Genomic DNA, 23,684 nt, shown 5'->3' with positions numbered 1-23,684 from the left:
TCTCCAAAGACAACATCTAAATGGCCAGCATGCTCAACATCACTAGTAATCAGGGAAATGCAAGTCAAAACCACAATGAGCTACCACCTCACATCTGTTAGAATGCCCATCACCAAAAAGTCAAGAGATAAGTGTTAGCAACTCTGTGGAGAAAGGGGACCCCTCGTGCACTGTCGGTGGGAATGTAAATTGGTGCAGCCACTGTGGAAAACAGTATGGAGGGACCGCAAAAAATTAAAAATAGAACTACCGTGTGACCCAGCAATCCCACTTCTGGGTTTTTATCCAGAAGAAATGAAAACAGGTTATCAAAGGGATATCTGCATGCCCATGCTCATTGCAACATTATTTACAACAGCCAAAATACGGAAACAACCGAAGTGTCAGTGCATAAATGGATAAAGAAAAGTTGTGTAGGGCGCCTGGGTGGCTCATTCGGTTAAGCATCTGTCTTTGGCTCAGGTCATGATCCCAGGGTCCTGGGATCGAGTCCCACATGGGGCTCCCTGCTCAGTGGGGAGCCTGGTCCTCCCGCTACCCCTCCCTACCTACTGGTGCTCTTTCTCTCTTGCAAAAATAAATAAATAAAATCTTAAAAGAAAAAGTTGTGTCTATATACATATATGTATATATAAAGATACACACAGGCAATGGAATCTTACTTAACCATGAGAAAGAAGGAAAATGCCGTTACTGACAACATGGATAGACCCTGAGGGCATTACGCTAAGTGAGACAAGTCAGACAGAGAAAGACAAATACCATGTAATCTCACTTCTATACGAAATCTTAAAAAGCTGAACACTGAACTTTTAGAAATACAGAGTAGAATGGTGGTTACCAGGGGTTGGGGTGGGGGGTGGAATTGGGGAGATGGGGGTCAAAGGACACAAAGCTTGCTGTGAGCAGATGAGTGACTTCTCGAGATCTAATGCACAAGTTCATGATTATAGTCAACAATACTATATTATATCCTTTAAAGTTTCTAAGATCTTAAATATTCTCATCACCCAAAAAAGAAATGGTAATTATGAGACATGATGACGGTGTTAGGTAATGTTGTGTGGTAACCATATTGCAATATATAAACGCATCAACACGTTCACATCTTAAACGTCCACAATGTTATATGTCAATTATATCTCAAATTGAAAAAAAAAAATGGGGGGGGCTTATTGTAACATTTGTCTTCTGTTGGGTGATTTGAGGGAGGGGACAAGGAAGCCAGGCTTTGTCCTGGGTTGGTTGCTGTCAGGAAGGGAGGGCATAATTCTGTGATTTCGTATCTTCATAAACTCTATCTAGAGAAAGGTAAGAATAGAATGAAGCTAAGTTTGGAAAACCAGTGGTCCCTTGTGTTAGCTGGCAGGAGACATTTGGTCATTTTGTGGTACACACACTGGCCTTCTTTGGCTGTCTGTTCTTAGACTAGACTATGAAATGTTCTGTCTCACGTCATCATGATCAGAGAAAGCCCTTGTCTGATGCTCCTGTTGTGTGCGATTGTTTATGTTCCACAGAAAAGCCCCATGGCCTAGAGGTGAGTGCCAGGCCACCTCCTGACAGCGTCCGGGCCTACTGGACAATCAGGTCAGCTCCTGGATGCCTGATGTCAGCTCTTTCTCATCTACATCCAAGGTCATTACAAAAAAAGAATAACTCCGGGTGTGTGTGTGCGTGCACGTGCTCTACAACGTGATCAGGATGCAAACTGTGGGCTCTAAGGAGGTGTCAAGGACTGATTTAATACATAGCAAACATATTAATTATCTGATACATAAACACCTATAAAACAGGTAAAAAAAAATATGAAGTTGTAATTGTTTTAAGCTTAAGTGAGTGACAAATTCTAAAATGTTTCTGGAAAGAAAATAAAAATGTCTTTGGGTTTGGTTCTGTTAGAGCTGGGAATTGTCAAACACGATGACCAAGGCCAAACTGAAGAGTTCACTGATTCTTTCATTTATTCAATCTTTCCGAGAATATTTACCAAGCATCGCATCTGTGCCAGGTCCTGTTCTAAGTACAGGAGCATATACGACACAGAAGATTCCCTGCCCTGCTGAAACTGAAGTATGCAGAAATAGGCAATAAATAATTAAGAAAGCAAAACATACGATATGTCAGAAAGTAGTAAATGCCTTGGAGTGGTAGCCGGTTGAATAGGGTGGTCAGGGAGAAATTAGCTCAGTGGGCCTCACCGCCTGCTGCACATTCAAATCCATGAGGAACTTTAGGAAAATAGCCTCGGGGCATTATACCAAGAGATTCTGATTTGCTTGGCAGGAGTGAGATTAGAAGAGTGATAGTCTAGCTCTTCAGTGCTAACTCAACTGTAAAGAAAGATAGATAAAGGAAAACTATAAAAGCTAAAACCTAGAAGTAATTTTCCCAGTTGGGAGGTACCAGGAATTGCTCTCAATATAGCAACTGCTGACAAAGTATGTATAAATAAATAAATAAATAAATAAATAAATAAATAAATAAATTAAATAAATAAATAAATAAATAACCTGCTTGCAAAGTATCAGTCACAGCAGAAGACCAGAGCCAGACAGGGCTCATTCAGCTTCGGGATCTCTAGGGTCTTTGAAACCCAGTGTGGTAGACAGACTTTTTGTGAAATTCTTTCCCTTGAGTGCAGCCTGGACCTAGTGACTTACTCCTAACCTAAGGAACACAGTGAATGTGATAGGATCTCACTTGCATGATTAGATTACAATGGACTGTGATTTCTGACTTACCAAAACACTTGCACTCTTGCTTTCTCAGCTCACATGCTTTGACAAAACAAGCTGCCATGTTGGTAAAGTCCACGTGGCAAGGAACCAAGAATGGACTCCAGGCAGGAACCAGCCAGCAGCCGAAGCCCTCAGTTCCACAGCCTTTGCGGAGGAACTAAATCCTGCCACGCACATGTGAGCCTGGAAATGGATCCTTCCCCAGTTGAGCTTTGACATGACTCCAGTCCAGCCCATACCTTGAATGCAGATCACGAAAGACCCTGAAGCAGAAGACCCAGCTATGCTGACCCTCGAGACCCTCCGCAACTGTAAGATGAAGAGCATCTTGTTTTAAGTGCCAATCTTGTGGTAATTTATACAACAGGTAACCAATAAACCCAGGAAGGCCTCATGGCCCAGAGATCCTGTGCCCGGGAGGGAAGGCCATTGAGAAGGCAGAAACATAAGGTACCCTAAGATTGCCAGATCTGAGTTCAGATGCCGATCATCACCCCATGGAGCCCCTACAGAAGAGTCTCTTGAAAAAAAGACATGTAAGGAAACTGGATCGGTATTTTGCCTTTGAAAAAAGTCCTGATCAATAGAATCCATCTAAAGAGCATTCACAGACACGTGCTATTTAGTAACAGAGGCTGTGGTAGGCTGGATCATGGCTTCTAACAAAGGCCTAAATCCCAATCCCCAGAACCTGTGAATACATTACCTTACATTTATAGATGTGATTAAATTGAGAATTTTGAGATGAAGAGATTATGCTGGATTTTCCAAGGATACCCAGAAGAAGGTCAGAGTCAAGAATAGGAAACATGATTACAAAAGCAAGAGGTGATGCAGGGAAGAGTCCACTAGAAGCTGAACATGGCAAGGAAACAAGATTCTTGCCTGAAGTCTCCAGAAAACCTGCTGACACCTTGATTTTAGACTTCCAAACTCCAGAACTGTACAAAAAGTAATTCATGTTATTTTGAGCCACTAAATTTGTGGCAATTTGCTATAGCAGCGGTAGGAAACTAATACAGAGGTTCTAAAACATTACATGACTGGGGCTTAATAGGTATGAGGAAGTTTGCAGGGATTTTTCTGGAACAATGTTTAGTGGCCAGAGGAGTTGACGGGGGTTCTTCTTTTGCTGTCATTGAGAGCACTGGAGGATATGCTTGAACTAAAGAGAGTCAACAGAAGGAATTTAGGGTCCAATGTCTAGAGGGTTAACCGTCACACATGGGACCTCTGTGACAACAAACCTTCAAGGGAAGACATGTATACTCTTGCATGGGGTCAGGTGGGGGATCTTCAAGGTGTGTGGGCATAAATTCAGTCTAAGACACATTAAAGGAGAGCCTCTTGTATGAAAACAAAGGAAACTCTCAAATGAGTATGATGGCGGGGGTCTCACTCCATGGTCTGGACATTTTCAGGTCTACAGAGGATGCGCATGAACCTCACGGGGAGAAAAGTCACAGGTGAGGCCTGTGACTCTTCAGCACCAGAGCACATAATTAACTCACGGGGATCTCACTGACTTCAGGCACCAAGCGAAGCAAAAATAGGCACCAAGAGGAGAGATTTTAGGAGAACATGAGGATGATGGGGAGAGTACAATTTTCAGTAGCCAGAGGAAAGAGCAAGGAGCTGGGTGTTGATGTGGGAGAGGAGGTGCGAGTCTAAGGGAGTGTCTATCATACCAAAGTGGACTCCTGGTTTGGGAAAGCGCACGGGCAAGGTGACCAAAACTGAGACAAGTCCGCTGAGATGTGATCCAAGTGCTACCCGTTACATCATGAGGCCCTTGGAGTTGGGTCCCCACTGAAAGACCAATGAGTACTCCTAACAGATCAGTGTAGCTTCAAAATGATGGAGGTGACACGTTAGCTTCAGGTGCACACGGAGCCGCCAATGAGGGCAGACAGTGGAGGCTCTAAGACGTACCCCACAGCTGTCCCACTGTGCAGTAGAACTTTTTCAGGACAGTGTTAGTGTTTAGAAGCTGATGGAACACTTTATGTGGGCTCCATGAAAGGAAGGACCTCGGTTTGGGACAGTAAAACATAAACTCTTAGTCACCAGGTCCAAGATTCTAACTTACCAGGATCTGAGAAGCTCTGGGCAAAAAAAGCAAAATAGGGACATGGAGTTTGAGGGGGGAATAGGGCTAGGATTCCCCGGGTGGGTGGTCAGAGGCAATTTTCTCTTGGCAGGGACTCTATGTTGATTTGGAAGAGACTGGCAGTGCCTGCAGCTAGATGTGTAGACCTCGAAGGTGAGCAAATGAGTTAGGAGAACCACGGAGGGAAAATCACCAACATGTTGCTGAGGCCCCAAAGAGATTTGGACTCAAATTGCTGGATTTAGAGCTCACAGTGCTCACCACAGAGTCCGTTGAGGAGCTTTCTGTTGAAATTGTTATGCATATTCTTGCATGGGGCCCTTACATTTTGAGGAGCTAGAGAAGAAAAGAAGGAGCTTATGACACATGAACTGTTAGGGCCTGAAGACTAAAGAGATGGGACTTCAGGAACCCAGGGAGTTAGAGAGAGTGATCCACAAGGACACAAAGGTGATACATAAATCGGTCATTTTTCATAAGCCCGAGAAGAGAGTAAGGAATTACAGGACGCTCTTAGCATGAAGAAAGCGTGAGTGTAAAGCTCCAGCCCACACACCAGGATGCAATAGCGATTTGAAATATGGGGCGAGGTCACCAAAACCAAAACAGGTCCCACCGAGATTTGAACTCGGATCGCTGGATTCAAAGTCCAGAGTGCTAACCATTACACCATGGGGCCACCTTGTCAAGGACTCCTGATGGAATATCTATGAATATTCAATGCAGAGTTTGTCACTGTGTTCAGCATGTTGCGGACTACAGTTTTAATTTCTTAAACATTAATAGAAAATCTGCTATATCTCAGACAGCAAATGTTCCAAAATAAACATGACAATTGGGGCTCACGCACACTACGAACTTCTCAAGGCCAAGTTCGTGTTAGAAACTGATGGAACCTGAACCCAGAACTGAGGTCTGGGGTGTAAAACATTACTTAGGGCGTTCGGACGATATCCTGATTTCCCAACGAAGGAGGAAGGACACAGGAGGACAGACGTAGAACTCCAGAAGAAAACGCAGGCGACGCTGTTCGGCAGGACAGTGTCACCTTGCCGACCCAGATGTACCGTTGAGGTGAGCAAGTGCTCAGGTGTCTCCGGCCAAGTCAGGGTGCGGGAGTGATTTAAGACAAAAGGGAAGATGCTAAAAGGCTGACAGGTCCCACCGAGATTTGAACTCGGATCGCTGGATTCAAAGTCCAGAGTGCTAACCATTACACCATGGGGCCACAGACAACCCCTATCCCCGGCAAGGTTTGGACGCTCTTTGCAGTGAGTCGCACGTGAGTACCTGTCCTGGACAGGTGGAGAAGGTTCACAGTCCCTGAATCCAAGGAGGCAGCAAACTTGCTCCGCCGGGGTAAAAGCCCAGCAGGGCTCGTCTTTGCTTGGAATTTTCCCCAGGGTCCACGGAAGGTTTGAGTACCCGCGTTCCTGGAAAAATCAAAACTGCATTTACTAAATTCCTAACCTGGACAGTGAACGTTTTTCTACCTATGGGTTTATAGAGGACACTGTCAACACTGAAAAATCTCTTAGGGCATGTACGAATACAGAAAATGCAAGAAGAAAAGTTAAATATAACATGGGAATTTACTAGTAATTTCAAGGATTAAAAACTTTTACATTTCTAAGTATTTCTACTTTGCTTATCTGCATTCTGTGATGGATCGATTGCAAGTGTGATAAAAGATAAATTTTTATTACATTTACTCTTATTTATGTTGCATATATGGTATTGTGTGTTAGTTTTATCCAGCAAAACAACTTTTTTAAATATGATTCAGCCAACGTCTGAAAATAGTTTTGAAAATTCTCTATCCTATACTTCCTCTCTGCAATTCTGGCTTCCTGAGTGGAATAATAAGAGGGATCCAAAAGGAGGAAAGATTGGAAATTTCTATTTTGAGATATTCATTCCACAACACCAAACGTGCTCACGAATTGGATAGTGATGCCCTGGATATGCCCTAATTCCTGCAAGAACATCAAGCAGAAGAAGTAAGAGGCAAACCAGTTTTCAGAAGTCAGACCCAAGCTGGATTTCGGATATGGAAATAGCAAATTAAAGAAAGAATTAAACCTGGGCATTTTTTCAGCATCTTCATATAGTGGTCTCAGAAATACCTAGTGTTTTCCCAAAATCATTTTCAAAAATTTTCTTCACCCACTGTTAGACTAAAGGACTAGACCTACCTGCTTACATTTCATGGAGAAATATAATAATACCCAGGAAAACGGCGTATTTAGTGCTGTTTTGTGTTTTGCAGTTCCCAAAGTTGGTCCAGCAGGTGTAACACCTGGAAAGAAAAACACCACTTCGTAGTCGGCAGGATTCGAACCTGCGCGGGGAGACCCCAATGGATTTCAAGTCCATCGCCTTAACCACTCGGCCACGACTACACGACTGCTCTCTGGTTCTCTGGATATATTCCCATGAGGAATAATACCTTTCCAGTTTACAAACTGGCCTTTCTGCTGGTTTCCGTGACAACTGCTCTGGAGTGCCTGTCATCACACTAAAAAGAACAAGATTTTGAATATCGAGATGCTGGTAACACAAGTTATTACAAATTGTAACACTTGCCTGACGTGTGAGATACCAAAGGGTATCTGCGAGGGTGGCATTCAGTCCCTAACAGGTGCAGTGGCCCCCAGTCAGAGACTGGATTACAACGGACGAACCAGCCGCAACGGAGAGATCAGCCTGTTACAGAAAGGGAAGCAGGACTTGTAACAAATTACCCTGGGCATTCTTATCATCCAGAACTGGTCCACAGACCCTTTCTGAGAGTGATCAACTTTATTCACTCTTTTTTTCCAAAATCTGAGTTTGAACCAAAAAGAGTCACCAGAGAGATAGCAGAGGATGGTTTCGATCCATCGACCTCTGGGTTATGGGCCCAGCACGCTTCCGCTGCGCCACTCTGCTCACGCTGCAAAGGAAAAAAAAAAGCAAAATTTCAAGACAATAAATTTTGGCGCCTTCTTCTGAAATTTCTGTTTATTTTTGAAATGATCGCTGTCAAGACAGGATAAGGATACCTTGATCTCTGTACATGGCTACACTCCGCCCTCAAATACTAGCGGCTTACAATTCGCCTCCGAAAGATCAACCTGTTGAGGTCGGAGTGTGTTCCAGCTCCTACAGGATGACGTTTCAGGCCATTGGAACACCAAATGCATGCCGATTGGCATAATTTATGAGGGTGAAATTGCAAAAGGAGCGTTAACTTTGATCTTTCTCAGCCATACTCGGATACGAGAAACACAGTTAACTTCGAAGTATTTTTACTTTGTAATTTTTCAGTGACAATATTTCTACCCCTGCTGTGGGGGAAAAAAAAGAACATGTTGCATTGGCCGGGAATCGAACCCGGGCCTCCCGCGTGGCAGGCGAGAATTCTACCACTGAACCACCAATGCCCCACAAGCCAACTGTTCTTTATTTGTCCTCATAGCTACAGTTCCACTGTCTCTGCTTCATTAGTAAAACACAAGATAGTATGTTTTTTCTCTAGGATTTCCCTAAATCCAAAGAAAGAAAAAGCTATACCTAAACACTCTGAGAAAACCTGTGACCTAGAAGAAAGGTGAAACTGATACGTGGCCCTTGGAGGCTTTTGAAGGTGAAAAACAAGTATAAATACCCAGCATATAAAAATGTGTTTTTTCATCCCCCCTCAACCCCCTTTAACTCATTAATGAAAACAAATTCTGAAAATCTCTCGTTTTTAGGATGCAAGCCAATTCGGTTAATTACCAGATCACAGCACTCAATCCAAGTTTGAAACAAGTTATCTCATTTTGGAAAAAAGACCTATTGTCATTCCACTGTGAAGACCCAGGTTTGGACAAGGAAGGTACCGTCGTCAAAACTGAGACTAGTAAAGAAAATGCTGAAAGTAGGAATTCTCCCGAATCCTACTTCTTACATTCATCCCCATCGCCTGCTGCTTGGGAGGATGACCACCAGCTGCTGAGGTCCTTGTGGCGCTTCGGAACCAAAAGCCAAAGGGGACCTGGAAATAAGTAGAAGTTATGGCCCCTGTTTTTAAGGACTTTTCAGAAGTTTTGAGAAAAGGCCAACATGGAGAAAAACATTGACAATCAATGAAAATTATCTTCACTGAAGTGAGTCTTGAGTTTGGGTTTCAGGGAGGTAATGGACTCTGAGTGTCTGGATTATATGAAGCACGTGAAAACCTCAATCTTGCTCTAGTCTCTATCTTTCCACCTCTTCTTCAGGATGGAGAACTTACAGTATTTGCTTGGCAGCAGTGATTAGGACGCTTTGAAGGGGAGAAATGGCAGGAATCTACAGTCGCAAATTCAAAGGCTATCAGTGTGGATCTTAAAGGAATAATTTCAGCCATAAAATTTCAGAAGAAACACAGAACTGGACAGTCTGAGGCATATAAATCAACGTGCCCGAGTTACGTGATGCGTTAGTTCGTGTTTATTCATCTATAAATGGAGCCTGGGGTAGTTGCCCTACATTCCTCCAGAGGCTTTAAAGGTAAATTAAAATGATGTCTATTAAAGCCACTTGAAATACAGGACAAAACTGCCAGTTAAATATTAGCTACTGATTTTTATTTCATGCAACTTTTGAATGAACCACTGAAAGTCAGAAATTTTACCTTATTTCTCCAGTGGAACACACGTAGTGGGTGTTCCTGTTAGTGGGACTTTTAGAGCAGGCAGGGAGGCTCTGGCGGGATGCCCGGAGGCCAGCAAGGAGGCGGCGGTGGCCGGCTGTGGGGAAGGTCGCGGCCTGGCCTGGCAGCGTCCACGAGAGGCCCGATCCCAGCAGACAGGCCCAAGATGGCGGCGCCACGACAGGAAAGCCCCGTGAGGAAGAAAAGGCGGGAACCCCTGCTTCCGGTCCCCGGAATGAATAGCCCGCCCCCTACTTAACAACTGTCAATAAAAGATAGAAACACCCCCTCCCCAGGGCTGGCAGCTCCAGGGTAATCGCTTGCTCGCTCGTGGGAGCTCCATCTCTTGCTCTCCCTCCCCTTTCCTTTCCTCCCCTCTCGCTGCCTCTCATGCTCTCTTATCGCCACAGTGCGCTTTTGCTTTCATAAACTTTCCCACTGGTGTTACTCATCCACTGTGCTATTTGTCGGGCCTTGAATTCATCCTCGTGACAAGACCAAGAACCTTCGGCGAGGCCTGTGGATCTGGCTGGGGTGAGGTTCCAAGGCCTGGGGTCTGCCCAGCTCCCCGCGGCGGAAGATGCAGCAAGCAAGAGAGAACATTCCTTTCAGAGGAAAGGTCAGGGACCAAGGCCCTGTCCTGGCGAGGAGCAAAGGTATTTGAGGAACTGAAAGAAGGCCTGTGTGACAGACAGTTGGCTATGTCAAGCAACAGGACATCAGGACAAGATCTGTGTTTAAAAATATGCATAATAAGGACTCCAGTTTAACTGAACAAGAGGAGATCTGGGAAGAGGAGTTAGGAGGTTCATGTCAACATCCAGGGCAAGAGATATTGATTGAAGAAAAGAGGTCCTTGTAGAGAACAGGATAGACATTTTAGGAAATAAAACTCAGCAGAACTCACTGCTCAGACCTGGAAGAGAAGATGTGTCCAGGATGGTTCTAGATTCCTGGCTCGGTGGGGGCAGGGTGGGGCGGACGAAGCTGAGAAGACTGCACACATTGTTAGAGGCAGACGCGCAAAGGAACAGTCAGGAAAGCAACCAGAGAAGAAAGAGGGAAACCAGAACTCTAGGCATTCCCTAATGCCCAAGAAGAGAGTGTTTAAATTAAATCTTTCTTTAAAGAAGGTTGCCAAGGATGCACTGTCCATTTGGGGAATGCTTCCCCCATTTAGAATTCCAACGGCAAGCTAAGGGCAAAACAGGAATCACAATACATCCCACAAAACTCTGATAAGAGCGGATATTCTGTTCTTTCTATCAAGTTAGAAACAGGACCACAGGCCCAAAATGGAGTCACTTATGCTAAGCCCAATCACCAAACGGAGACTTAGACTTACCAGTTACAGTTTCAGCATCTCCCAGAAATGGAATCTTCAACCAGTCAGGCAATTAGAAATCACCCGGTCGGCACTAGTTAGGTCATCGGCCTGATAGATGCCTATCATCCTCTAAAGGAAAGTGGCTTTGCCTGAACCAATCTGTGTTTTGCTGGTAGAACTTCCTCATTCCCAGTTCCTTCTGCCTATTAAAGTCTCATTTTGTACAACTCCCTGGAGTTGATGGGATACCGCCCAATTCATGAATTGTTCAATAAAGCCAGTAATTCACTCGGGAAATTTTGTTTTTTCACAATCATGACTCCTTGGAAGCCTCTCAAAACCTCTCATTTCTTCTTCACCCTAAAAAGGTACCCATAGCTGACCCCGACGTGATTTGAACACGCAACCTTCTGATCTGGAGTCAGATGCGCTACCGTTGCGCCACGAGGCCACGGAGAAGGGCTTCTTCTCTTCTAAATTAGGATTAATTAATCCTTTCTTCTCTCCTTCAAGTTCTAAAGATTTATTTCTTTTTATTGATGGATTTGATCGTTTTTCTCCCCTCTATCCATAGCTTCGCTAATGCTTTGTTAAGAAAAGAAAGGAATCGACGAGATTAAATACTGATGCAAAAACCCAAATGCTTCCTGTGGGGGAAAAAAACCTCAATGTTTTCTCATGCTCAGTCTTTCCACTGGTGAAAGTTCTCCTGTTTGGAGACAAGTCCTGTATGTATTGGGTTGAGATCCACAATGAAACAGGAATCATAATAGTTATACATTTTGCCCTACTACTTTTCCTACAATTCACTAGACTTCTCCCTCTTCTGAAACAGGCCCCCAGCCCTGCCCGGCCCTGCAGTGCCCATCCTGGCCAGGTCCACCTCCCCACTTTCTCAGCGCCCGCCAGTCCCATCCTCAACCTGCTGAAAAGCTTAGTCTCAAAAGCCTAGTTTAAATGACATCTCTTTGCAACTGATGAATCACTAAACCCTACCTGTGAAACGAATAACACACTATATGTTAATTAATTGAATTTAAATTTAAAAAAATAAAAAATAAAATAAAAATAAATAAATAACATCTCTTCCTAAAACTCTCACTTGCTCCTCTCAGTCAGAATGGGTGGGCCTTCTGGTCTGTATGGAAGTCCACGAGCGACAACTCAGAGCAGGTGGATAATATTTATTGAGCTCTTACCATTTTCTGCTAGCCCTGTGTGTGATCTTCCTCCAGCCTTGTGAGTCTCAGAAAGTGCTCCCTGGAACCGGAGCATGAGTATCAGCTGGGAACTTGTTAGAAATGCACATCCTTGTCTGCACCCCAGAACCGCTGAGTCAGAAACTCTGGGAGTGGGCCCCAGAGGCCTACGTTTTAACAAGTTCTCCAGGCTATGGTGATTCAGGGGAAAGCGTGAGCATCACTGCTCCAGCCTGGAGATCACATACTTTCCTGTCTCAAGAAAATAAACATCCAGTCTTCCTCCAGGATGGAGGAGGGGCAATGGATGAGTCGGCTAGGGCTGCCACAACTCGGGGTCACAGATTGGGTTCTGGAGGCTCGAAGCGGGAGATCAACCCTGTCAGCGAGGTTTGTAGACGGCTCTCTTCTCCCAGGGTCCACGTGGTGTGTCTTCCTGTGTGTATGTGTGTCCCAATCTCTTTTTATAAGGACACCAGGCATGTTGGGTCAGGGCCCACCCATATGACCTCACCCTACTTTATCTATATCTTTGGAAGCCCTACCTCCACATACAGTGACATTCTGGGGTACTGGGGGTTAGGGCTTAAGCATGTGAAGGAAGAGGGCAGTGAGGCACACAATTTCACCCCTAACAGGCAATTTCCAGATGAAGCCCCCAAAGACAGTCCCTGACCTTGGACCTGGGGCATGAGAATGGAGGGTTTATGGGTAAATCTGACCACCTCTTTGCTTTTCCACAGGACTTGCTTAGGATTCAGCTTTCTCGAATCTGACAAGTCAACTATCACACCTCCATCGGCTTTCCAGATCACAAAATTTTGTTGCTGTTTTTGTCCTATTTGAACTTCTATGTTGGAGTTGTTTTGAGCAGGGTTTCTGGAGTGCGCAGAAGTGAATTCTTGACTTTATCCACAATCTCTACCTGCCAAGGGGGTTCCGGGGGACAGGTAGCAATCCGGTGTCCTCTTTGCCTCCCCCACCCCCAGCCCTCAGCTCAAGCGTCCCCTCCTCACTGTGGCCTTTTCTCCCAGATCCCTGTCAGAAGATAAAGCCCTGTCTTATTGGTTATTGTCGCAACATCTTCCTCTCCTTGGTGGTTACCTCCATTGTAACTTTATTGTGTTTTTGGCCGTCAGGTTCAACTTGTTTCTCCAACTAGACTGTAGGATTTTTTTTTCTTCTTCAAGATCGCCTTTAAATTCCAGTCAGTTACCATACAATCTAATATTAGCTTCAGGAGTCGAATTCACTGATTCATCCCTTACATATAACACCCCTGCTCATTGCAGCAGGTGCCCTCCTGCATCCCCATCTCCTATTTCCCCCATCCCCCCACCCACCTCCTTCCAGGAATCCTCAGTGTGTTCTCCGTGGTTAAGAGTCTAGACTGGAAGATCTTGGGAAATGCCTTGGTTTACAATAATAAATTCCCTAGGTTGCAGTTACAAGGCCAAGATGAATTTCTTTCAACAAATTTTGGACACGCAGCCCATCAGCAGGCAGAAGGACCACGTGGCCTAATGGATAAGGCGTCTGACTTCGGATCAGAAGATTGAGGGTTCGAATCCCTTCGTGGTTGCTGCGGGGTTTCTCTATTGTCCACTTAAGACACCGGGTTGGTTGCTGGGGGCCCACTTTTCCTACTGCTGTTTTCTCGGGTACCGGCTCCTTTTCACGTTAACCGAATAGCTCCTCCCCCGGGTCTGTCGCCTCCGCACCTTCCTTCCTTTTTGTTCCTTTGTTCCCCTGCCCCCGAGCGTCTGTCCCACCAGAGCAGCGCAGTCCCTTGTCTGGGCCGCAGACCAGCCGCCGCACCTGGCCAGCCCCCCGTCCCTCTCAGCGCTCCCCTCGGCCTACAAAGTCAGGAGCCTTGGGGCGCGGTCCCGGGCCCTGCGGGCTGCCCGACGCCCCCCAGGCTCTCCCCGCCCCTCGGCGCCAACACCCGCGACCGAGCGCCCCGCACCTGCCCACCTGCGCACCCGCGCTCCACGGCTGCCGTTGGAACCCCAGGAATGCCTGGGCGCGGGGAGAGTCAGGAGGAAGGTCGAGCTTCACGACAGCCTCTAACTAAAGTGTCGGGGCGTGGGGGAGTTAGAAGACTCACCATCTGCGATCCCCAGAGAAATCACTCCGCAGAGAGCATTCACGATCTCAAAACCCTTAGGACCCTTAGGGGTTTGGGGAAACAGCGCGTGCGAGGTGTTAAAGGACCACCCCAAGATTACTTGCTAATTGCAAAGGGAAAAAGAAAGCCCCGAGGGGACCGCTCTATCTTCACGATCGGTGGATATCCTGACAAATGCCTCCTCGTGTGGAGTAAGTACCGTCGCAAGTAAGTACAGTGGCAAGCCCCAATTTTTAACCTGAATCTAATCTAACCAAAATGGACGTAACCGATAATTTCGACTTAACTTCTAGTTTAATGAGGGTCAGGGAATAAATTAAAAGTAGCCTTGAAGAAACAATCCGGATCAAGAGTGTGGGACATTCTACAAGACAATTGGCTTGGATTTTTTTTAAAAGTCAGTGGCAAAACAACACCAGCAACGAGGAGCTGGCATGCTGTTCTGAACTAAAAGGGACTAAGGAAACATTACAAATCAAATGCAATGCAGGCATGAACTTTGATTGGATCCTGGTTAGAAACGCCAGCTCCAGAAAATATACTTAGAGAAATTTAAATAATGCTGGCATAATAGATGTTTTTATAAAGAATCACTGGATTTTTTTTCCTTATGACAATGGTGTCATGGTTATATAAGACACATGCATAGTTGAAACACGTGTACGTGTGTAGGTAGGATGCATCATGATGTCTGCAAAGGAATTTTATATTCCAGAAGAAGAAGGTAGATAAGATTAATATGGCAAAATGTTAACAGTTGTTGAATCTGGATGGTGGGTATACAGATAATCCCTTACTCTTTCAACTTTTCTATATGTTTGAAAATTTTTATAGTATAAGTTCCAATTTAAAAAAAAGAAGGCTTGGCAGAAGCTGTCCTATTTAAACGGAGGCCCTAAAGAAAGGGCACAGAGCTCCAAGGAAATAAGGCAGAGGGTCAGCTTGAAGAAGTGTGTGAGGAAGGGCAGGTCCTTCCTTGGTTCAGGAGTCCCAGGCTCCCTTGACAGATGGCCCAGAAAGGAAGCTGAGAAGGTTAGAGAGATGTCCAAGATGACGGCCTCCTATGCCATTTGTGATCTTCCTTGTAGGCTTCAGAGGCTTTAAGGAGGGGAGGGCCACAATCAGATGGGCATTCTCAGTCGCTGCCAACCTAGCCCTACCTACAAAATCTGCCCTAAAATACATCTCTGGTGTCCACTCTCATTGCTGCCCCTCCCTGGATCTCTCCAGAAAAACAATGTTCCAGCAAGACAGAACTTTCTTCAGTTTCTCTCATATTCTGTGAGGTTTAGGTCTAGAACACCACACCCCTTTCCAACTTGGCTAACTCTTACACATCCTTCAGATCTGAGCTTAAATATGATTCATTCCACATATAGTCACTGAGTACCATTTACCCATTCAGAGGTAATAAAGGTAGAACTGGACACTTTCTTCGTGAAATTTGGAGTCTAATGAGTGACTTTCCAAGCAACCATCCAAGATGTCCACGTCTGGGACCGAGCATGACTCCTGTAGGCCACTTGGCCCACTGGACCCCTCACTTGTCATACTCACTTGTAAATGTTCATTTCTATAATTGTTTACTCTGGAAATCCCTCAAGGAGTGGCTATATTTTTCTTGCTCTCCATTGAATGAGCAGCACTTAGCAGAGTGCTCGGCACGTCATTGGGCTCAGAATAAAATTTTTGAAAGAATGAAGCAATGAATGAATCAGTTCAAGGACAAGAGCCTGGGTGCCAAAATACTTCGAAGAAGTCATTGCAATAACCCCGATGACAAACTGTAAGAAGTTCATCTAAGAAAATGCACCTGTGTGGCTTGGGAGGAAGAGCCAGATTTGAGAAATAATTAGGAGGTTGAATTGAAGGTCTGGTTACCAACGGGCAATGGGGTGAGAGTCAGAGAAAGGAAGAAAGTTAAGTCTTTGGTTTTGGCTCCTGATAAAATTTGGTTTGTTGAAGGAGGTTCAAGTTTGGGGGAAAAGGGTGGAGCATTCATTTTGGAATGTCTTGCTTTTGAGATGCCCAGGCACTTGCAAAAAGAAATTACTAGAACAGCTATATATTATGAAGCTCAGAAGAGAGGTCTGGACTGCAGATAAATTTTCAATCCATCAGCACATGAGCAGTGGTTTATCAGTTACGTCTTATCCTTCTTCTGTTCACAGAATGGAGCTATTGATGAAGGACAGAATCATCTACTTGTGCAATAATACACCCACACATATACATACAGATAAGATTGTGATAATGGTTGTACAGTTTCAGAAATGTGGAGATCCTAGGGATCTGCTCTTGCTTGAAGATGATCTTTGCGAATATCTTTAAACTATCAACCACAGAGTATCAGATGTAGCTGTTCTTCCCCTCATGAGAGAAGGTGCCATGCAATGAAGTGGATTTGACTTTCAGAAATATTTTCTACTTCCCCGTTTCATTCAAAAATATTCTACCAGCTGCTTTAAAATATTTTGAGCTTTACCAAGAAACAGGAGATAAGTTTCCTTGTGGAACATTTTGATGGGTCGGTCCCCTTTCTCGAATTTAAAATGATGCTTACAATAGCTGACATTTACTGAGCCCTTATTCCAAGCGCTGTATTAGGTGTCTGGAGACATAGGGTACCTGCGAGGACATCTTTGTCAGATTATTTATTGAGGATAAATTTCCCACTCCTGCAAGAATATGAGGATTTTTAAAGGATTATTTAAAGGGGATTATTTAAAGAGGATTATTGCAATATATGGCTGATTTGCTTTCTAGAAAAGACCCAAAGAGCATTTTCAACTTACCACGTGCTGGAATGGATGTTGGTTGATTCCTTTCCGGTTTCATTAATGGGGATCCTTTGGTTTGCTCTCTTGTATTACTAAATCCTAAAGTAGCCTAGAATACATGATATATGGTAACATGGAGGAGATCGAAAAAACTTTACAGTAGCTGTAGTCGTGGCCGAGTGGTTAAGGCGATGGACTAGAAATCCATTGGGGTCCCCCCGCGCAGGTTCGAATCCTGCCGACTACGAGACGTGGCCTTTTTACACATCTGCACCTTCTCTGCTCAGTGTAATTTATCTTCAATTACAGGCTACTTTTAAACACATTAAATATTCCCTCAGACTTTTTCAAGTTACACCAAAATGGAGTTCTTATTGACCACAAAGGAATCATACTGTGTGAGTAAACTAAAGCAAAGGAACCAATAGAAAACTCTTTTGTTTGAATTCTGAGGTTTTGGGGTTGGAAATCCTGGTAATAGGGAAAAAGGAAGTTGAAAGACAAGATTTCACACATTCATATTTAGAGCAACATAGCAAATCCACTACTTCCTTTTTCTGTAAGTAAATCGCGACTCTGCGGGCCAGTGGCGCAATGGATAACGCGTCTGACTACGGATCAGAAGATTCCAGGTTCGACTCCTGGCTGGCTCGTTGTTTTGATTATCCTCTTTGAGGTCCCCAATTCTCACCTTTTTTAGGCCACTGTAATTGCACGTATAAATTTTTTTATTTTTTAATTTCTTTTGTAATATCATTTTACACAAAGTGACAAAAATGTTAATAATATAGTCTCCAGAAATAGTTCACTACTCTTTTCTCACATACGTAAATTTTCTTTAAATCACATCATTAAATTGATTGTTTTCAAAATTGACTAGTCCTCACATTAGATGATAAAAACTTAACAGAAGGAAGACCTTTCAAATGCATCATTTTTTGAAAGTAAAGATTGGGAGTTTCACAAAAAGAGTACTTCTAAGTACCAAGTACCAATTCTTTTCTTTTCTCTCTTTTTTTTAAGATTTAATTTTTCAAGGCAGTTTTGGGTTCATAGCAAAATGGAGAGGAAGGTACCACGTGCACTGCCTCCCCCAATATCAACATCCCCCACCAGCGTGGCACATTTGCTATAATTGACGAACCTACTTTGACACATTGTAATCACCCAAAGTTTATAGAGTACATTACAGTTCACCCTTGGTGTTATAGTTCTGTGGGTTTGGACAGACGTATAATGACATGTATCCATCGTTACAGTATCACGCAGTGTATTTTCACTGCCCCGCTCCCCCATCCTCTGCGCTCTCTGTGCTCTGCCTATTCGTCCTCTCTCCACCCACCCGCCTCTGGCAACCACTGATCATCTGGTGTCTCACCATAGTTTTGGCTTTTTCAGAATGTCACGTGTTTGGAATCATATAACATGTAGCCTCTCAGCTTGGCTTCTTTTACTTAGTAATATGCATTTAAGGCTTCTCCATGTCATCTAATGGCTTGGTAGCTCATTTCTTTTTAATGCTGAATAATATCTCATTATCTGGGTGGACCCACTGGAGGGCATCTTGGTGGCTTCCAAGTTTTGGCAATTACTAATAAGGAGCTATAAACATCTGTGTTCAGGTTTTTGCATAGATACATATTTCAACTCCTTCGGGCAAATAACTAGTAGTGCAATTGCTGGGTTGTATGGTGAGAGTGTGTTTAATTTTGTAAGGAACTGGCAAGCTGTCTTCCCCCGCCCATGGCTGTACCATCTTGCATTCCCACCAGCAGTGAATGAGAGTTCCTGTTGCTCCACATCCTTGCCAGCCTTTGATATCAGTGTTCTGGATTTTGGACATTCTACAAGGTGTGTTGTGGTATCTCATTGTTGTTTTAATTTTCATTTCTCTCATGACCTATGATGTGGAGCACCTTTTCATATGTTTTAAAAAACATGCCAAAGGGCTTATCAGACACCACCAAAGATCTATAGATGGCATATTGCAAATTTTGTTAGGTTTTTATTTCTATCCTTTTGACATAGACATAATTTAAAGAATCAAACCTTTCACAAGATTTGTAACAAGAATTCATCTCTTCTTTCCTGCTCCCTCTGCTAAGGGGAGGAAAAGGACCAAGCCTAGCAGAGGATGGTTTCGATCCATCGACCTCTGGGTTATGGGCCCAGCACGCTTCCGCTGCGCCACTCTGCTGTGGGTGATTGTGCCCTCATAGTTAATATTCAGCTCTTCCCTAGTTTGTCTCCCCCCCCCCTTCCCCTCAATCTGTAGAGATAAAAAACAGGTTTTCATTTTTCCCTTCAGAGTAGTAATTTGTCTTTTGTAAGGCGGTAGCCCTGAGCCTGAATTAACTCCTAAGAAAGGGGTTAAAAAGAAATGGAAAAAGCTTACTGTGGATTTGCTTCTCCGGTGCTCGGAGGCGTGCTCAGATGGGATATCTGTCACTGTGTGCTATGTGAAGGTTACATTATAGCACAATGTCTGCTGATAACCCAAATGCCGTGTCTTAAACTTATTCTAAGTTATGCAAAATGATGGATGCTGATGACGTAAATGTGCTTTCCCTTTCTCCCATGCTGTAATGTGATGGTTCATAATCTGTTGATGGCGGACGGAAGTCTGGAGCCCCAGGTGAGAGTAAGATGTACATTCTTGCACATAATCTTGACATAGAGTTTTAGGGGGTTCAAGGAACTTCTAGCCCAGAAGACTAACTTTCTCTCATTCCCTGTAGTCTCAGTTTGACAAACAAAACTGTGTTCAGTTTTCTGCATCTGGAAAGGAACTGACCTCTTCTGTGATTTGAAGTGATAAGGAATCCCAGAGATCCAAGGGTGTACTTGCTGTGGGACCTCTCTGGCACGGAAAAGCTGACCCATGTGTGGCGCGGGTGAGCTAAGGTCACCTCCTAGAAGCAGACTAGTTGCCTGAGAAGATCTGCTAAGGTTCGGAAGGTTAGAAAGACATGTGGATGAAGAGATGGGTCTGCGAGCACAGAAGTGAGCATGAAGAGAAGGCTGAGAGCATTGGGAATATTAATGGACGAGTTGGTGAAAAGTGAAAATCAGAACATTTGCAATAAAGGAGTAAAAGTGTTTCTATGAGCCCCCCAAAAACCCAAAGGTACAATACCGACGTTGCATCTTCCTCTGTATGCTGCCTATTATTTACTTTTTAAAGGTATTTTAATGAGAGCAGCCAAGGTGGGAGAAAGCGGGGAAGGCACCTTTCTCTTCCTCCTACATCTCGCTTCCCAGACCAGGACCTTCCACAGACGCTAAAACTACTGACCCCGACGTGATTTGAACACGCAACCTTCTGATCTGGAGTCAGACGCGCTACCGTTGCGCCACGAGGTCCCCGAAGCCACCCCCGATTTCTTTACCTGTCAACCTGATCCGTGAAATTCATTTTCTGCACTCGGTGAAGACCACACAGATGAATACCATGTAATGCCTGGCCGCCTGCTGGATCAAAATGCTGTCCGTCCGATCACTCCCCGATTCTGCCTCCCAATTGCTTCTATTTACAGTCCTTCCTCTCCTATCTCATTCCTGGTTTTCTCCATATACATAAAAAAAAAAAAAAATAGATGTTTGGGGGAGTTTTGTTGCTTTTTGTCTTTTTAGAAAAATGGACATTTTGTCTTTTTAGAAATATGGCTATTGAAGGCTGTCGCTCTGGAGCGGCGTGGAGGTAGGGGAGGGAGCAAAGAAAGATTGTGTGTCCTCTCTCTCCCCAGCCAGGGCAACCAGGGCGGGGTTCGAATTTGTTTCCCGAGCGTAGCTTCTAGCTGGTGCGTCCGGGAAGGAGGTGGACGCGGGGGCTGCGCGCTGTGACCCGCGCTGTGACCCCCGTCGCACCCCCCGGGACAGATCCCCGCACCCTCTGCTCTCCGGTTTCGGGGAAACGTGGTTGCTTTCATACTGCCGGAGTCCTCCAGGATCTGATCCCTAGGTCTCAAACTGCCCCCGAAAAGAGCAAGGGATCTTCTGTGCGAGCAAGTAGGTAATTCTGGCCCCGGGGGTTTTGGCTGCTGAAAGCTCCTGTCTTGAGACCTGGGGACCCTGCTCGTGAATCTCGGGGGAATTTTTCCGGAGACCTGACATCATGCAGACCATCCCCTCAAATGGTCAGAGGTCTCTTTGAACTCCTGGAAAAGGATACTCTGAAAAGAGATCCACTGTTGTAAAACAGACGCACTTTTCTCCGGAAATTAGGGTTTCTCTCTCTTTATCTTGAAAAATCGGTCCAGAGCCCAGGACTCGGGGTGGGACTTGCAAAGGAACGTCATAAATACTGGCTTGATGGAGTGTGTGTTTGACCTTGCAGGTAGTGAGTAGCCTTGGCAGGTTCCCTGCGGGTATTCGTTAGTACTCACTCCGCGCGGTGGTACGGCGAGGTTGGGGATCTGGGAGACGGACGTGTGGGAGCCCGCGGCCCTGGGAGGTGAGATGAGCCGGCCTCTCAGAAGGTGAACCACCAAAGGTTTGGTAGAATCTGGGGCCGCTTACAAAAAGAATGGGTGAACAGCTGTGCTGCCACCAGAGAATCCTGTGTGATCGTTGTTGGCTGAAAGTTGTAATTTATACCTGCCTCGCCTACCTGTAAAATGGGGATAATAATTTTAGCGCCTGCCTCCTAGGATTGCGTTGATAAACGTCATGTATTCTAAATGAGCACAATAAGCTCTCAATAACAGTAAGTGGGGTGTCTGGTTGGCTCAGTGGAGAGAGCATGCAACTCATGATCTGTGGCTTGTGAGGTCAAACCCCATGGCAGGTGTAGGGATTATTAAGCAAGTGGACAAACTTTAAATAAGTGTTAGTGTAATTACTATCACTAGAAAGCTTGCTGAAATTCTTTTAAGTAATCTCTACACCCAACATGAGGCTCAAACTCACAACCCCAAGATCAAGAGTCACACACTCCACCGACAGAGCCAGCCAGGTGCCCCTAAGGCTTGCTGAAATTCGTAAAAGCATTTGCACACATCACCAGCCTGGTTTGGCAGACTGTGGTAAAGTTTACATTTGTCACTTGTTAGTTTCCTCCATAGATTTAGAGTTTGCTGTCATCAAACAGAATTAAATGAACCGGCTTATCTCAAATGTTAGAACTATTGGGGTTTTTTTATAAGTAAAATTTTAAAAATTAGTAAAAACAGCTCTCATCCCAGGTTACAGCTAAAATCAGACAGGCATTGACAAAGCAGGACTGCAGATGAATGTGCAACCTAACATCAACTCAAACCAACAACTGAAATTTAAAACTCAGTGAAACACGTAACTCATAGAAGTTTCTTTATTCATTGTTTCAGTTGATGTTTCATGATAAGTCACAGCGCAGCTGATTTCTGTCTGGTTGTTTATAATCAATAGTTGCTAATATTGAAGGGGTTTGGGATAATATTTTAGAATTAAATTGTTATTCATTCTCACTAACAAGTTCCCAGAGCACCAAGTTGCTTCTCTCACTCCTTGCCTTGTTTTGCTGCATGGGTACATTTTCATTCCCAGAGCCAGAGACCCATGATCCCAGGTCTTGCAGACTTGGTTTTGCTAATTACCCTATTCCAATCTGAGGCTCAGGCAAGTGAGTTTTCAGGAACCCTCCACGCCGGGGTCGTAGCACCAAATCACCCTCACAGTTTATTTTGATCTTGAGCCTCGCTTCTGATAGCTGGCTTTGTCTTTGTGTGCATGTTTTCTGTTTCTACCTAGTGCCTATCCTGGAAACTTGGATCTAGTCCTGGAGAGCTAAGGAAAGGGACTCCAGGAATAAGCCCTTTGGTTTTGGCCAGCACCCCACCACCACCACCACAGACTGTCTCCTGCCCGCCATCACCCACCTACTGACAGATTCCCACCATATCAGTAGCTTGTCTGGGTCTCCAAGTGTCTTTGTTCCTGTCACACATCTCATTGCTGAGATCTTCACACCCTCTTTGACAAGATACATTGCTGAAATCTGACTGCTCACCTGAACACAGACACACACACACACACCCCGTCTGCTACCACCTCCTCTGAGTGGTCCCCCCCCCGCTTGGCTGGGTTCTCTCCTGATTCCTGCAATGAGCCACTCTCAAGCCTCCTCCACCTGCTACTCGGTGGGCCAAGTTTCGGGCTGCCCCTACCATGCCAACATAAATTTATGTTTGTGGTAGAAAACAGAGGTCAAGTGTAATTGTGCATGTTTAAACCTAATTAAAACATTCACACCCATTATTGTGGTTATTATCAAAAAAGAAAGACAAATGATGGTGTTGGCAAGATATGGACAAATTGGAATTCATACATCGCTGGTAGAAATGTAAAATGATGCAACCACTGTGGAAAGCAGTACGGTGGTTCCTCGAAAAGTTAAACATAGACTCACCATATGATCCGGCAATTTCACTTCCAGGTATATAATCAAAAGGATTGAAAGCAGGGACTCGTACAGACACTGTACTTGTGATATTTTATCATATGGGAGAATTCCACTTACATGGGGGAGCCTAGAATAATCAAATGCAGAGACAGAAGGTAGAATGTGGTCACAGGGACTGAGAGGGGGGAATGGGGAGTTCTTCTTTAATGGGGACAGCCTTTCGGTCTAAGATGATGAAAAAGTTCTGGAGATGGGTGGTGGTGATGCTTTCACAACAATGTCATTGCTTTCAAGCCACTGAATTTACTCTTAAAAATTGTTAAAATGGCAAATTGGGTTATGTATATTTCACCACAATAA

The 23,684-nt window shown here is 44.6% G+C and overlaps 11 non-coding genes across 11 annotated transcripts; 3 read left to right on the top strand and 8 right to left on the bottom strand.

The window, feature by feature from the left end:
* Positions 1–5,458: 5,458 nt before the first annotated feature.
* TRNAQ-UUG (transfer RNA glutamine (anticodon UUG)) lies at positions 5,459–5,530 on the bottom strand. Its single transcript has one exon. It is a non-coding gene; the product is annotated as a tRNA-Gln (tRNA).
* Positions 5,531–6,007: 477 nt separating this feature from the next.
* TRNAQ-UUG (transfer RNA glutamine (anticodon UUG)) lies at positions 6,008–6,079 on the bottom strand. Its single transcript has one exon. It is a non-coding gene; the product is annotated as a tRNA-Gln (tRNA).
* Positions 6,080–7,171: 1,092 nt separating this feature from the next.
* Positions 7,172–7,253, bottom strand: TRNAS-UGA (transfer RNA serine (anticodon UGA)). The gene has a single exon. It is a non-coding gene; the product is annotated as a tRNA-Ser (tRNA).
* A 457-nt stretch (positions 7,254–7,710) lies between these two features.
* TRNAM-CAU (transfer RNA methionine (anticodon CAU)) lies at positions 7,711–7,782 on the bottom strand. The gene has a single exon. It is a non-coding gene; the product is annotated as a tRNA-Met (tRNA).
* A 423-nt stretch (positions 7,783–8,205) lies between these two features.
* TRNAG-GCC (transfer RNA glycine (anticodon GCC)) lies at positions 8,206–8,276 on the bottom strand. Its single transcript has one exon. It is a non-coding gene; the product is annotated as a tRNA-Gly (tRNA).
* A 2,941-nt stretch (positions 8,277–11,217) lies between these two features.
* Positions 11,218–11,289, bottom strand: TRNAW-CCA (transfer RNA tryptophan (anticodon CCA)). The gene has a single exon. It is a non-coding gene; the product is annotated as a tRNA-Trp (tRNA).
* Positions 11,290–13,546: 2,257 nt separating this feature from the next.
* TRNAR-UCG (transfer RNA arginine (anticodon UCG)) lies at positions 13,547–13,619 on the top strand. Its single transcript has one exon. It is a non-coding gene; the product is annotated as a tRNA-Arg (tRNA).
* Positions 13,620–17,110: 3,491 nt separating this feature from the next.
* Positions 17,111–17,192, top strand: TRNAS-AGA (transfer RNA serine (anticodon AGA)). Its single transcript has one exon. It is a non-coding gene; the product is annotated as a tRNA-Ser (tRNA).
* A 333-nt stretch (positions 17,193–17,525) lies between these two features.
* On the top strand, positions 17,526–17,598 carry TRNAR-ACG (transfer RNA arginine (anticodon ACG)). Its single transcript has one exon. It is a non-coding gene; the product is annotated as a tRNA-Arg (tRNA).
* Positions 17,599–19,070: 1,472 nt separating this feature from the next.
* TRNAM-CAU (transfer RNA methionine (anticodon CAU)) lies at positions 19,071–19,142 on the bottom strand. The gene has a single exon. It is a non-coding gene; the product is annotated as a tRNA-Met (tRNA).
* A 1,094-nt stretch (positions 19,143–20,236) lies between these two features.
* Positions 20,237–20,308, bottom strand: TRNAW-CCA (transfer RNA tryptophan (anticodon CCA)). The gene has a single exon. It is a non-coding gene; the product is annotated as a tRNA-Trp (tRNA).
* Between the last annotated feature and the right edge of the window lie 3,376 nt (positions 20,309–23,684).

Source organism: Mirounga angustirostris, unplaced genomic scaffold (assembly GCF_029215605.1).
Source record: "Mirounga angustirostris isolate CCGP_5_RB_7025 unplaced genomic scaffold, mMirAng1.0.hap1 SCAF_8, whole genome shotgun sequence".
Lineage (NCBI taxonomy): Eukaryota > Metazoa > Chordata > Mammalia > Carnivora > Phocidae > Mirounga > Mirounga angustirostris.
This window is presented reverse-complemented; position numbering and strand designations above follow the sequence as displayed.